We start from the raw sequence: 14,634 nt of genomic DNA, 5'->3' as shown, positions 1-14,634 counted from the left end.
ATGCAATCTGTAGGCTGAGCATAAAAATAAAATTATTTTCTAAATTCAACCGTGAAACCGTGGCATTCCAAAAATTTCATATGCAATCTGCCCTAGAGCACTAGATATCTGTTAATCTTTTAGCAGCTTTTTGAGCAGGACATCTCTTTGAGCATAAATGCTTGTTTCCAGAGAGAGGGATCATGACCTTATTTAGGCAGGGGAGGTTATGAAGACTACTGAAGAAATTTGTCAGGACACCAGATTTATTATCCTTCTATTTTCAAAATGTACCATGTAATCACTAATCTCTGGAAAACTTTGATTTAACATGTCATCTAAAAGATATTACTGCATAAAAATACTAGCACACAAGCCAGCATGTGGAATACGAGGGTGTAAGTAAAAGGAAAGTGTCCCCAACTTTCAGACAAAAAAATCTCCTGACACATCAGTGATGGTCTTTGGACTGTATCCAGCATTTTTTACTATCTCTACTAGCATAATTTTCATGGATTAATACAATTTGAACTTCACAAATACATTTTTAGTGAAGCAGATATCTTGTTGAGAAAAAACATCTATTACAGTGATTTCAAATGCCTGCATTTTACACATCCATAAAGTTTTTTTTTTTGTCTGAAAATAAGGATCTGTAGCAGATTTAAACCTACTGTGAACAGAATTTATTTTTTTAAAATACATTATTTTATTGTTTGTTTGTTTCAAACAATCAGAACTTACTGCCCACTGATGGTAAGTGGTTAATCAACTCCTGGAATCCTGCAGCATAGGTCTGAGTCAAGAAACTTCAGAGAAACAAACCAAAATGCCAAGGTGCCATTCAACATGAGCAAGGAATAGCAAAGTGGGGTGTACTTTGCTACTCAAATTAGCTACACGGATGATGCAAGACGCAATATACAGCCTGTTCATTTTGAAGTAGGAGTTAATACATCCCTATTCTTCCAAATGGCAATGACAAGAAAGCCTCATGTTCTTTGCAGTCCTGGTTACAGCATACTCACTTACAGTTAGTCTTTACAGGTGTCTGCATAATCAGTTTCACAATATGCTTCTGTTTTTTGGTTTTGTTTTTTTTTTTTTTTTCCCCTTAAAATAAGGCTTAGAATTCTATGCTTTCAAGATGTGAAACACCACGGAGTATGAAACAGAATCCATTGGCTGAAGGAATTTTAGAGTGTTATAAGATTATATTTCATTTTATAATGTCAAAGGCTCCATAGGCAAAAATTTGCAACAGTTAACAAGTATGACCTTTAAATTAGTCACATTAAATTCAAGGCATTAACTTTAATATTAACTCATGAGCAGCATGTTTTTGCCTAAAAATTCCGATTGAGGCAATGAATCCTATAGTCCTTATTAATATCACAATGATGAATGATACGAGTGCTGATTCACATCAATAGATCTTACCTGGTAAGTAGGAGAGAAGAATCAGACCACATGAAAGTGGTGACTCTTAAAATAGTTAGATTTCATTTCCTAAATCAATCATTACCAGAAATAACTCTGTAAGTAAACCTCTGCTTTTCAGCTAAGTTCTCAAGCATATGCTTACTTTGGAAAATTCATCTTCATGTGCTGACTTGTGGTGAAAAGAAACTTGATAGATTGATTCATACATCTCTGCCATAGATATGACCATACAAGCACCAGTGGAAGTTGAAGTACTTTTGATTTTTATACTTCAATTGTAATGTAGAACTTGGAGTCCTTGTTAGCTACCTTAGACCAACAATGCTTGAAAATGTATCTTTCAAAGAGGATAAATCTTGCATTCCGAAGAATGTGCTTTGAAAGTCATCAGCATCAGTATAACACGTCACCTCTACTACATATTACACAGTAATATGTCTTTGAAGTATACAGATATATCAAAGATACTGTCCACAGATATGGCAAAGAATCCAAAAGAGAAGACTGCTTTTCATTGGAAGATAAACATCGAAGTAACAATTTACAGTCCACCAAAGTTAAAGTAATTGCATATCTAACAGTTCTACTAATTTTAGTGAAAAATGAAACAGAATAATAGAATCATGGAGTGTCCTGAGTTGGAAGGGACCCATAGGGATTATCAAGTCTAACTCCTGATTCCACAGAGGATACTCAAAAATCAGATCATATGACTGAGAACACTGTATGGATACTTCTTGAACTCTGGCAGCTTGGTGACATGACCACCACCCTGAGGAGCCTGTTCCAGTGCCTGAACACCCTCTCGGTGTAGAACTTCTCCTGATACCCGGCTTGAACAACACCTATTGCAGTTTCATGCTGTTCCCTTGGGTGCTATTGCTGATCATGGAAGCTGTATGCCACCATGATGTCTGCCCTCAGTCTCATTTTTCTAGATTGAACAAACCAAGAGACTTCAGTTTCTCATTGTATGTCTTGCCCTCTGGACCCTTCACTATCTTAGTAGATCTCATTTGGATACTCTGATAGTTTTATAGTTTTAAGTTCTTTAGTGCTATGGTACACAAAACTGCTTGAGGTTGGGCTGCACCACTGCAAAGTAGAAGGGACAATCACTTCCTTTGATCATCTGGCAATTCTGTACTTGATGCACCACAGGATATAGCTGGCCCTCCTGGTGGCCTGGGGGCACTGTTGACTCATGCCCAACTTGCAGTCAACCACAACCCCATTATTTCTTTCAGTATGGCTGCTCTTCAGCATCTCATCTCCAAGTCTGTACCTGTAGCCAGGGTTGCCCACTTCTAGATGCAGAATCCGGTGCTCGACCTAGTTAAACTTCATGCAGTTGGTGATTTCCCAGCACCCTAACATGTCTAATCTCTCCATAAGGCCTCTCCACCCACAATGGAATCAACAGATCCTCTTAGTTTATAACTGTCAGCAAAGTTGCTCAAAACACCTTTTAGTTCTACATGCAAGCCATTAAAATGTGAAAGAAAACTGAACTTAAAATGGAGCCTTGGGGGATTCCTCTAGTGACTGGCTGCCAGACTGATATAAGCCCATTTACTACAACACTTAGGGCCAGACCCATCAGGCAGTTGCTCACCCATCATGTTAGATTTCTGTTTATCCTTATGGTAGACATTTTGTCCAGAAGGACACTGTGAGAAACATCATGAAAAGCTTTACTGAAATCCTGAAATCCCAAAAAGAGAACATCAACTTGCTATTCTCAGTCAACCAGATGGATGACCTTGTCATAAAATGAGACTGAGTTAGTTAAAAGGGACCTTCCTGTTATGACTTTTTTTGGCTGTGATCAACAACTTAATTGTCCTTCATATGTTTTTCAGCAACTTCCAGCATAATTTTCTCCACATTTTTACTGAAGTAAGAGTGACAGGCCTGTGACTACCAGGGTCTACTTTCTTGCCCATCTTGAAAACTGAAACATTTGCCAGCTTCCACTTAACTGGCACCTCTGCATGTTCCCAAGACCCCTGAAAAAATAACTGAGAGGTCCTGCAATGACATCAGACAACTGCCTGAGTAGAGGTGAACCCTATTGGGCCCCATGGACTTAAATGCATTCAGGTGAAGAAGAAAATTTGGGAATGGATGGCAGTTGATTGTTACACCAGTCATGGTTCTTCCACATGGGGTGCCTGGGGTCACCAAGACCATAACCAGTGTTGAAGACAGAAGCAAAGAAGGCATTAAATATTTCTGCTTTGTCTATGTCCGTGTTTCTAAGGTGAACATTCTTATCAAGTAATGAATCAGTGTTCTCACTGGCCCTCCTTTTGCTGTTATTATTATTATTTTCCAAATCCTTTTTACTGTCCCCCACAGTATTGGCCAGCTTAAAATTTAACTAAACCTTGGCCACACAAATTTTCTACCAGCAAAGGCAAAAGTGTCCCTGTAGTCTTCCCATGTTACCTGACCTTGCTTCCAGAAGCACTGATTATCTTCTTCTGCTTAAGCTCTAGAAGAAGATCGCTGTTCAGCAAGCTGACCTTCTTCTCTGCCACTTGACTTCTCATGTTTTGGAATTGCCTGTTCTTGTGCTCTTAGGAGGCAATACTTAAAAGGTGACCAGCAGTGATGGATCCCAGTGTCTTCAAAATCAGTTTCTTCGGGGACCTTACTAACTAGTCCCCTGAGCAGCCTGAAATCTGCTCTCCCCATGTTCAGGAGTTGCATCACCATACTCAATTGTATCAACAATAATAAGTTGAATCTTCAGATGTAATTTTCATGAAATGTGTTTTATAAGACTGAAAAATAAGGCTATTATGTCAAAATAATTCAGAAAGGTGGCCTTTTATTTCCAGAGCAATAATCCCTCTGTCCAAGTTCTGAAGCATATTTTAAAGTTCCATTTAATTCAGCAAGAACTGTGTGTGTGTTCCAAGTCATGTACATGTTACTTTCACAAAAACTTTTGATGTTGAAGAGCTGCTTATAATTTCAGTGTCTACATTTGGAAAAGGATGCTGAAAAAATTGGTAGGAGGTAGGTATTAGCCTCTGTGTGTTTGGATGATTGGAAAGACTCTTAGTGGGAGGCTTAAAAAAATTAAATGTGTTTAAGACACCAAAAAGGAAACAAAATTGAGTTGCTCATGGTGTTTAGGTGCTTTCACATGGGGAAAAAATAGACATAAAATGAGACTATGAAGAATGTAATGACAAGGATCAGTACAAAGTACTTGAGGCTAGACAGATCCAAATAGGAAATAAAAAATATTTTTAATAGTGAATTGTGATCAGTCACTTAAACTTACATGTGATTAATTCTCAGGTGACAGGATGACTTCGAATACATATTTAAAAGATGTGCTTTGACTAAAATGAAGTTAGTGAGATTTAGCACAGTGTTAAAAGAATAAAATCTATTGTTTGGTGATATACTCAAATAGTGACTAGATGATCAAATAGACTGCTGGTCCAGAATTCTCCAAATTTGTTTATCTGACCGAACTGTTTACAGAAATAGAACCTGAGTTATATGCCAGCCTAAAGCTTTCTGCACATGATTCACTTTTTGGGATGTAAGATGAGGAATGTGATTTTTCTTGATACTAATATGCTCTCTGGGATATGGTTTAACTAAATAAGTAAAATGTGCTATATCATTTAAAGACTTCAATAACTTGAGATATGTTTTGCTCTAGAATCACATTTGTTTCTTAGGTAGTTTTTTCTTCTACAAAATAAGCCAAGGGAAATCCAAACTTACTCCATATGGCTCAAAACTAAGATTGTTTTAATGCCAGAATTTTCTATACCATTAAAAAAAAAAAAAAAAGGTGTCATTTAATATCTTAGAAGGGATTTCATTCATATTTATGTAACTTTTACACTTTTATACTGACATGTAAAAGTCAGTTACCTAAGAATTTTTCACACTTCAAGAACCACATTCTCTACAGTTCACTATTTATGAGATAAGGTCTTAATCAAGATTTTACAGTTAATTGGTAAGCTTCAGTCCTTTGTTTCAGCACTTCTGTCATATGTCTGTAACTGGAGGATTAGACTGAAGAGCTGGTGAGAATAGCATTGTGTCCATGAAGGCACTGAAGTGCACTGCCCTTAGAGAGAGGGTTCTCTGAAAGGTGTGCAAACCTAGGAGGATACATTTTGCAAGTGAAAATCCATAAGATAGTGTGACTTTTGTGGACTCCTTTTCTCATCAGAACCTCTTCAAAACACATATCTATACCCTAAATTTTTCCCAAATTTACTCACACAAAGAGCTGATAGACATAATCAATACTCCTCATTGTTAAGCAGAATGATTAACTGACTTCTAAACTGTCTTGAAACAAACCAAATATTTCTAGTATTTATCTTTTAAATTGAAAATTAATGTACACATGGCAATCAACCACAGATCTGTAAAGTTCAATTCTGTGGCTAATTCCACAGCATTATAGTGAAAGCACGGAAATGAAACCAGCCTCTATTTCTGTAGAGATAGCCATAGCTTAACAATTCTAGCACAGTATGATATAGCTGAAAAAAATGTCTTTTCTTACTTTATGTTCAGATACACTTTACATGGTGAAGGTAGAAAAATTATAATTACAGACCAGAAAAAAAAAAAAAGAAAAGAAAAGAAAAGAAAAGAAAAGAAAAGAAAAGAAAAGAAAAGAAAAGAAAAGAAAAGAAAAGAAAAGAAAAGAAAAGAAAAGAAAAGAAAGAAAAAAAAGAAAAAAAAAAAAAAAAAAAAGAAAAAGAAAAAGGAAAAAAAAAAAAAGGAAAAAAGAAAAAAGAAAAAAAAATACCAGAAAAGGTGTAACGTGTAGAAGGTTGCCAGACAATAGATCAGGGTAGAAAAAACAGTTCCTTGCTGGAAATGATCTTGAACTAGGGGTTAAGCAGAAGAATCCGTGGGAAACCTTGACAACTCTCTTTTACTAAATAACACTTTTCAAAAAGTCTTATGTTTACAACAGATTTCAGAACAATAAATATGAGTTTCTTATAATTAAGTCTTCTTTTTGTGCTGCAAGTGATTCTTTATATTCTAAATATGAATCTATACAATGACTTGTTTAGGCTCTAATATCTAGCTATAGCAGAACACCCTTCCATTAGACCATTTTCCAGTTTCTCTTTCCTTATGAGAAATTTTTAAATAGTTTGAGAAACAGCTTTGTATGACAATAGTGTCATCTCAAATAATTAGTAGAAATTAGCTAGTTGGGATACTTAGAGGGCAGTATTGTTAAAAGCAAAACACCTATTTTACTTTATCTCAAATTATTTAAATGTCACTATGTGCTAGCAGTGTACAGCTGGAAATAATAACCATCTTCAATTACCTCATCTTTGATGCTTGCCAAGAAGTACATGCAATAGCATGTTTAATTCATCATGTTTTGTTTGTACATTAATAAAAGGAAATCGCACAGACAGGAACTGCAAAGTACTGTACAACAGAAGTAATGAATAGAAAGCAAAAGGTCTGGTTTGGAAGTTCAGTGCTCATTTACAAGCTATGGAGCTAAATAAAATATGTTTCAAAGAAAGCTGTACCCATGTATTCAATATTTGCAAACTAAATTAAAAGTATATTTCAGATTCTTGAAATTTTAATTTTAAATTAGTAAGTTTTTCCTTTAGAAATATTGCTAAAGCTTTCAGCTGGACTACAAAGATTTTTGCTGATTCAGTGATAATATTCCATAAGAACTTTGTGGACAGATTCTATAAAAAAAATGGATTAAATCTGGAATAAGAAACTAGAAGTTTTCACCCAGGTTTGAATTTGGTGTATTATATTCTAAATGTATGGGTTTCTTTTGTTTGTTTGTTTGTTTTTTTTTTAATCTCTGTTGAAGTAATGGAGTATAACTGATAAATCTTCTGAGACAAAAGTATAAATTTAACATAGTTATATCTTCAGAAATAAAATTATCTGTGACTGACAATTATGGTATCCTTTCTTTATATTTTGGCAAATCTTATTTGAATTTTCTGGGATTTTTGATATCTTGGGAGACCTCAAAGGAAAAGAAAAAAAAAGATAATAAGAGGTAGGTTTAACATTTTTCATGATTATATTTGGAGTTCAGCAGTATGAGAGTATGCAAAGGAGGCAGACAAAGAAGGAAGAATTTGGAATAAAGTTAAGAATTTATCCACACCTTTTCCTAGGAAGGAGCAGCTTTGGGTCATTCTCAATAGAAATTATAATTTGCAGAGAATCCCTGCCAGGGCGCAAAAAGGATATGAGGATGTACTGCTATGTCACACGTATACAAAGGTGTTCAGGTGAAGTTTTTCATATTGGATTTCCTCAAGTAGGCTACATGTCTATTCCCTCTGCACAAATGCACAGCAAACAAAAAGAGAGTGGAAGGAGGCACAGCTGTAAGAGGGTGAAATTTTGAAATGGCAAAGTCTTTTGGGTTTAGGGTGGAATTAGCTAGTCTCTCTCGAGCAGTACTGATCTCATTCCTTGAGTGCTGTGATGCACTTCTTACTCCTTCTTCAGCAGACTAAACACAAATCCAGCAAAGAGTTTCAAAAGCCCATTAAATTTACTATAGGAGCAAAATTAAGAGCTCAGAACATAGGTTGAATTAGTAACTGTATATATATAATGTATATATATATGTATATATATATATATAAAATAACTGTAGATTATCCCTGTTGGAGTTATTGTGATAGACCAAGGAATATGAAATTTCACAGTGAAGGGAAGTCAACATTTCTTTACACATAACATTTGCTGTGGATTAGCAGGAATTACATCATGTTAAACTGCCTTGAATCTGTACTTTTCTTTTAGTGTAAATAATATGTCATGTTATCATAGATTATTAATCCTTCTTTGAAAGTAGGTTTCCTGAGATATGATCTGAATCCACTCTAATGCAATTGCTGTGGATACCGCATCCTGAAACAGCTGTCACACTAGTAGTCCACATTGTTTTGCTGGTTATCAGGGCCAGATTATCTGTTAATCTCTTAGTTGTCTCCTGATGTCACAGTGCATGTGTGTCATCTAACAGGTTTAAATGCTAGTACATGGACATTTGTTACCATTTGGCCTAGAATTCCCATAACTGAATATGAGATACACCTTGTGTGTGCATGTCACTCCTGAAGCTGGGATGTCAGGAAAAGAATGCATACAGGGCCATCTGATGAACATTTAACATAGATGAAAATGTTCGCACCTCCACAAGAGGTATTGCAGGATCTTTCGCTATGCAACAAGAACATTAAGAACAATAACACGGTTCCTGGAATCTCACTGAAATGTCAAAACTGATTGTTAATATCCCTTCTTCTCCAGTATGTTAAGGTGCAGCACCCATAACTTCCACATTATATATTCATTTCTTGCCCATGTTCTTCCTATGTTTTCTTCTTTATACCACCTATATAGGAGGAAAGTTTCCCACCAAAGAAATGATGGTAAAAATGAAGATCTACATAATTCTTTTGATGCACATGCAATTTGAAGCAGAAACATGCCTTACTTTAGGTATCTGTTTTTTTTTTGTGCTTTAATTTTCAATGCCTTCTAACTCCATACTTGTAAAAATCCTAATTTTTATTATCATGCTGAAGATTTACAACATTTAACTTAGCAAATCATTGATCTCTACTTAAAAAAAACCCAAACCAAACCAAACCAAACCAAACCAAACCAAACCAAACCAAACCAAACCAAACCAAACCAAACCAAACCAGAACAAACATACAAACAAAAACAAACAAAAAACAACCAACCAAACAAAAAATCCAAAATGAATATGTGTTTATATTCATTGGTGTGATACTTCACTAGTCACATAAATACGCAGTTTTACTGTATAACAGAATTAATAGTTTTACAGGCTCCACAGAATTAATAGTTCTACAGACTCCGCTAATGCACCCTATTACATTGCAAATAATAACAAAAACCAAAAATCTGCTTACATTAAGTTTGATAAAGCAGGTGCATGAATGCTAAAATTCTTTTATTACAAAATATTTGCAGGATTCATGTGCTGAATAAGATTAGTTCTTCCCACAATATGTTACAAGTACCTCAAAGGTTTAAACTATGAGCACAGTGCATCCTTGACTCTCTTCAGTCGAGGAATTACAACAGCTTAAGGGATGTTCAAAACACAACAGAAAGTAAGTATTACAATCCTGATAAACATTATGAAAAGTCCTTAAGGACTTGTCTTCTAGAACAAATGAGGAACCGTGTTGCCATCAGTGGGAAAACTGCATAAAATGGCTCTTGTTTTCTAAAACAGAACAGAAACTGGGAGGATGCTTACAGAATGGGAACTTTTTATATTCTCTGACAGATATTATTACATCTATTAAGGTAATCTACACAGATTTGATTTGAATACCCTTGTCATCTAATGAACTAAGGTGAAGGCAAGAAATAGATACGAGTGAAATAATTTTGGTGTACAGTTTGGTGTCATGAAAAGCTACGGAAAAGCTACTTTCCAGGACTCAGGGCAGCAATGAATTTTTGACAGAATCACTAAACCAAAAATGCTAGAAGTGTAAAGGTTATCCTGGGGAAGCATCATTACATGATTGTCTTTTACCTATAATTTTCCCCAATTCTCTGCTGTTAGGCAGTGTCGGAAATAAGACACTGGGTTAAGAGGACCACTCATCTAAACGTTGCATTTTTGTTTTTGTGGTTTTCACAGCTGCCTCAGCATCACCTTTTGCTTATTTTTTTACAGTGAGATTGAAATGTATTTTTTCAATCTGAAGGCAATGGATACAGCATCTCACTGAGATGAGTCTAGAACTGGGGAAACTGCTTTAATCTGCAAGAAGTGAGAAAGCTCACAAGCTCCATCTCAACACGAGGAAACACTTTTCTGCAAATGTAATGGAGCACTGGCACATGTTGTGCAGGCTCCTTCTTGGAGATGTGGTATAACTTAGAAGGCAGCTAAGCACTGCTTAGCCTTTCACTCTCTCCCCAGGGGGAGAGAATAAAAAAAATTAAAAAAAGACAAGAATTAGAACTCACAAATTGAGATTAAAATTATTTACTAAAACAGGAAAGAAAGAGAAATAATAGCAATGAAAAAAAGTATATGCGCAAGTCAGTTACTCACCACCCATTGACCAATGCCCAGACATTCCCCAAACAGCAGCAGCCCTCTGGACAATTGACCTCAGACTTATAGTCATTTTACATTATGCCATATGTTATGGATTATCCCTTTGGCCTAGTTAGATTAGCTGCCCTGGTTCTGTTCTCTTCCAACTCCTTGTGCCAGTCCCTTTTCTGCCAGGACAGTGTAAGAAGCTGAGAGATTGAAACATTCTTGGCTCTGTAGAGCAACAGCTAAAACATCGGTATGCTATCAACACTGCCTTTTCTCCTAAAGACAAAATATCACAACATATACTGTGAAGGAAAAATCAATTCAGTTCCAGCTGAAACCAGGACAGGAGATCTTCAAAAGTTGTGGGGCATGGGCCTAAGCACTCTGCTCTGAGTGTCCCTCCTTGAATGGAGTGCTTAGACGAGACAGATGCAGAAGTCCCTTCCAACTCTGTTCTGTGATTCTCAAGTCCGCTAGAAAAGACTTTCGACTTGGCCCTTTGCCAATGTTTCACTGACAAAAACTACATTACACACATGTTGCAGGCTGTTCAGACCACATAGGTTTGTACTTCTTCCAGCCCTACCCACACAGATCTGTGCAGACATTGTCTCTGGGATCTAAGTGCAGACGTGACTTTTCATGTAGCAAAACTGTGCTGCTCCTGTCAGTTAGCTTCCTGTCCAATGTTCAGCCAGCCAGACTGAAAATCAACACTGATCTAAGAAAAACCATTCTAGATTGATGGTCCCTGATTTATTTAATATCAGATTCTTATTGGGTTGGTTTTTGTTTTTTTGTTTGTTTTCCTCAATGATACAGTTCTTAAATCCTGTATATTAGTCCATGTCTGCATCATCCTGCCTGTACTAATCTTGAAGACACACACATTCTATCAGCATTTAGGAAGCTGAAATGCTCTGAAAAAAAAAAAAATATATAATAATAATTTTAAAAAAGGCTTTTTGCTTATGAAGCTCTAGCTATAGAGTATATTTGTTTTCCAGTCTAACTTAACACTCCACTCGAGTCAGAATCCATTCAGCACTGTGCTGGAAGAACAACTTATTTCATGTGATATATTGGAAATAACACTGAGATTTTTTTTTCAGAAAGTGTGGTTTTCTCTTAACACACACACACACGCGCGCAAAACAACAACAACAAAAAAATACTGAAATGGAATATGTAGGTTACAGTCTTTATAGTGAGATGTCTACTCATCAGATAAAGAGACGTTAAATTTACATTTCTTAGGTGCTATCAAGCTTAGCTTCTTGTGGAACTATTTTTATTTATTTATTTATTTGTTTTTCATAGAATGTAACAATGAACAAAAGAACAAAGGCAATCTGAGCTAGACATACATCTACAGTGAGATTTCCACAAAACAATAATTCACTGCTTAAATGTTGGCTTTCACAAGATTTTCAGTCCTACCTAACAGTGCTTTATGACTATGCTTTGTAGCACGCAGACCTGGATTTAGTAGTTTTAATCTGTAAAAGCACATAAATTTCTAATTATAGAAAAGTAAATGATGCAATTCTCGATGCCAACCACAGACTCAGAGACCTAAGAGGCTGAGGACTTTGGTGGCTTGTGTTCTTACATAAGCCAAAAATAGTTTTTGGAGTCCACAGCATAGAGATGAATGAAAAGAGAGAAATGTTGTTAGCTTTAAATATTTTCCCTAGAATAGCTTTAGTTAAGATAATTCAAAACAACTCAAGTGTCCCAATCCCTTCCTTACCTTCTTCAATTGAACATTTTCTAGGTTACTTCCTGGGTCTACTCATCATTATGTCATTTCTACGCTCTGAATATTTGCTTTAAGGGCTTTTCTATGAATACTTTTCTTCAGATATCTGTGTGAAAAGAGTGTTCAGTTAACCATCTGTAGTCCTGTTGGTTTATGATTGGAACTAGTATTGGAACTAGATATTTTTATGCTTCTTTTACAGAAAAACTATAAACAACATTGACTATCATCACTTCAGAACTGCCATAAGCATTTGTACAAAATGTAAATGTATATTTATACCTCAGTGAGTCTTTTCAGTATCAAGTTTGAGAAATAATTGTTAACAAAGAAAATTTTGTCAAAGACAGTTAACACCAAAGATTATTTTTATGTTGGTGCTGAATCTTTGAATTAGTCCTGAAAAACAGATTGTTAAAAAACTGGTCTTCACACCTACACTGGTACAGCAAGCAATTTGGATGGGAATTGCTAGGTTTAATTAGCTCCTCTTTTCACTATCAACTTTGGTCATTTAGGCCATCTATAGTTTCCAACAGTGAAAAAATTCAGCAGCAGGATAAATGTATAATATACTTTTGAAATCAGTGGGTCAAATACATTGCAAAATGTAGTTCTAAGCAGCTGCATCAAGCGTTATTTTTACTTAGGGAACATTATCATCTTTTATTTTAAAGTAGACATTAGTAACATTTCTGTGTTGCTAATATATCTACACACTGAGATAAGCATATCTCAGAATTGCTTTCTTTGTGTGTGTTTTCTTGGGGGAGGAGGATAGATTTGAGTCAGGAGGCATAGCTCAATGCAGGCTTGCAATGGGAGCTCACCTGCAACAGCGATTAAAGGTTTGGATTGTTTATCCAGAGCTCTTTTTAAAGTATACCTGTCATCTAGACACCCAAATGCAAAGTCAGGATGGAATAGATGCAGTCAGTATATTTGCCTGGAAGTTCCAAACATTCCAAAAGCAAATCCTGATAGAAAAAGGAAATTCAAAGTGGTTTGACTACTATTGATATGTCTTATACTTGTTGAGTACTCAGCAGAAAAGTCTTATCTTTTGAAGAATTAATTTATTTTTCTTATATTTTATTTAGTGCAATAGTTGCAGATGACTGATTTTATGGGGAAACTGTTTCTGTCTGTGAACTCAGAAATCTTTACCAAAACATTTAGATTCACCTTATCTATTATTTCAACACACAGAGAGCTAGGTATTTTATATGTTGCTTTTGAAGAGCTCTTGTTTAGATTAAACTGGAGATGTATACCATTCATTAAGAGGTTTGAAGGAAATTATGCAGCCATAGGGAATGCCTTTATAACTTCATAATCAACTGGGGAGCACTCAGCAGACCATTTGTTATGAACTCTGAATACAATAGATTTAAACAACAACATGCAAATATATAGCTATGCAATATTGTTTTAATTGATGCTGTATTTACCTCATTCTATATTGTTCATATTTGACTTTAAACAAACAAACAAACAAAAAAAACCAAACAAAAACAACACACACAAACAACCAAAAAACTAAAACCAGTCATCAGCCATCTGAAGCAACAGCAGGAGGATATATAGAATATTCCAGGAGTTCAGATATTCTATTGCTATTGATAATTGTTATTTACAAGAGGAAATTGTTTGTTAGAAATGAAGTGAGCATTACTGTACTTTCTGCCTGGAGAAGTTTATGAGAATCTGAGAAGTCAGTAGATTAAAAGTGAATACTGAATCTATGTCTATTTTCAAGAAGGTCTTTGAACTCACTGACAGTTAGAACAACAAAACAACAACAACAACAAAATATGGAGCAGAACTAGCTAATATTTCATTTCTAGAAAATATAAGGTTTTAAAAACTTTAACAGATTTACAGAATCTGATGATTTCAAAATAGGAGAATGAGAAAGTGAACGACCATCTTCCCCTGTACCTATGTTTTGCTTCCAATAAAGACTCATTAGGGAATTTTCTGATACTACAGGTGTATGATCACATGCAGGCTATCATCTCAGAGACAGCTTGGATCCCCTGGGCAGTAGCAGTGCCTACAGAGCAACTACATCAGCCAGCATGATGACATCTTATCTGCTATTATTTAAGTTACATATTTCATCATTCAACATCTATCCTCAGAAATTACTTTTTTTTTTTCTTTTTGTCTCCATAGAATTATGTTCAGTGAACAGTCTTCATTCTGAAGAACTCATCTTTTGATAAGTGTATGAAAAATTCTTCAACATTATCTCACTAATATATCCAAACACTATACAATAGTTTTTATTACAATGTCTTTTAATCACTATAAAAATAAATTTCTT

The sequence above is a fragment of the Coturnix japonica genome, chromosome Z (assembly GCF_054131305.1).
Source record: "Coturnix japonica strain WE chromosome Z, WE-NBRP24, whole genome shotgun sequence".
In the NCBI taxonomy this organism is placed as follows: domain Eukaryota; kingdom Metazoa; phylum Chordata; class Aves; order Galliformes; family Phasianidae; genus Coturnix; species Coturnix japonica.
Note: the sequence above shows the minus strand (reverse complement) of the source record.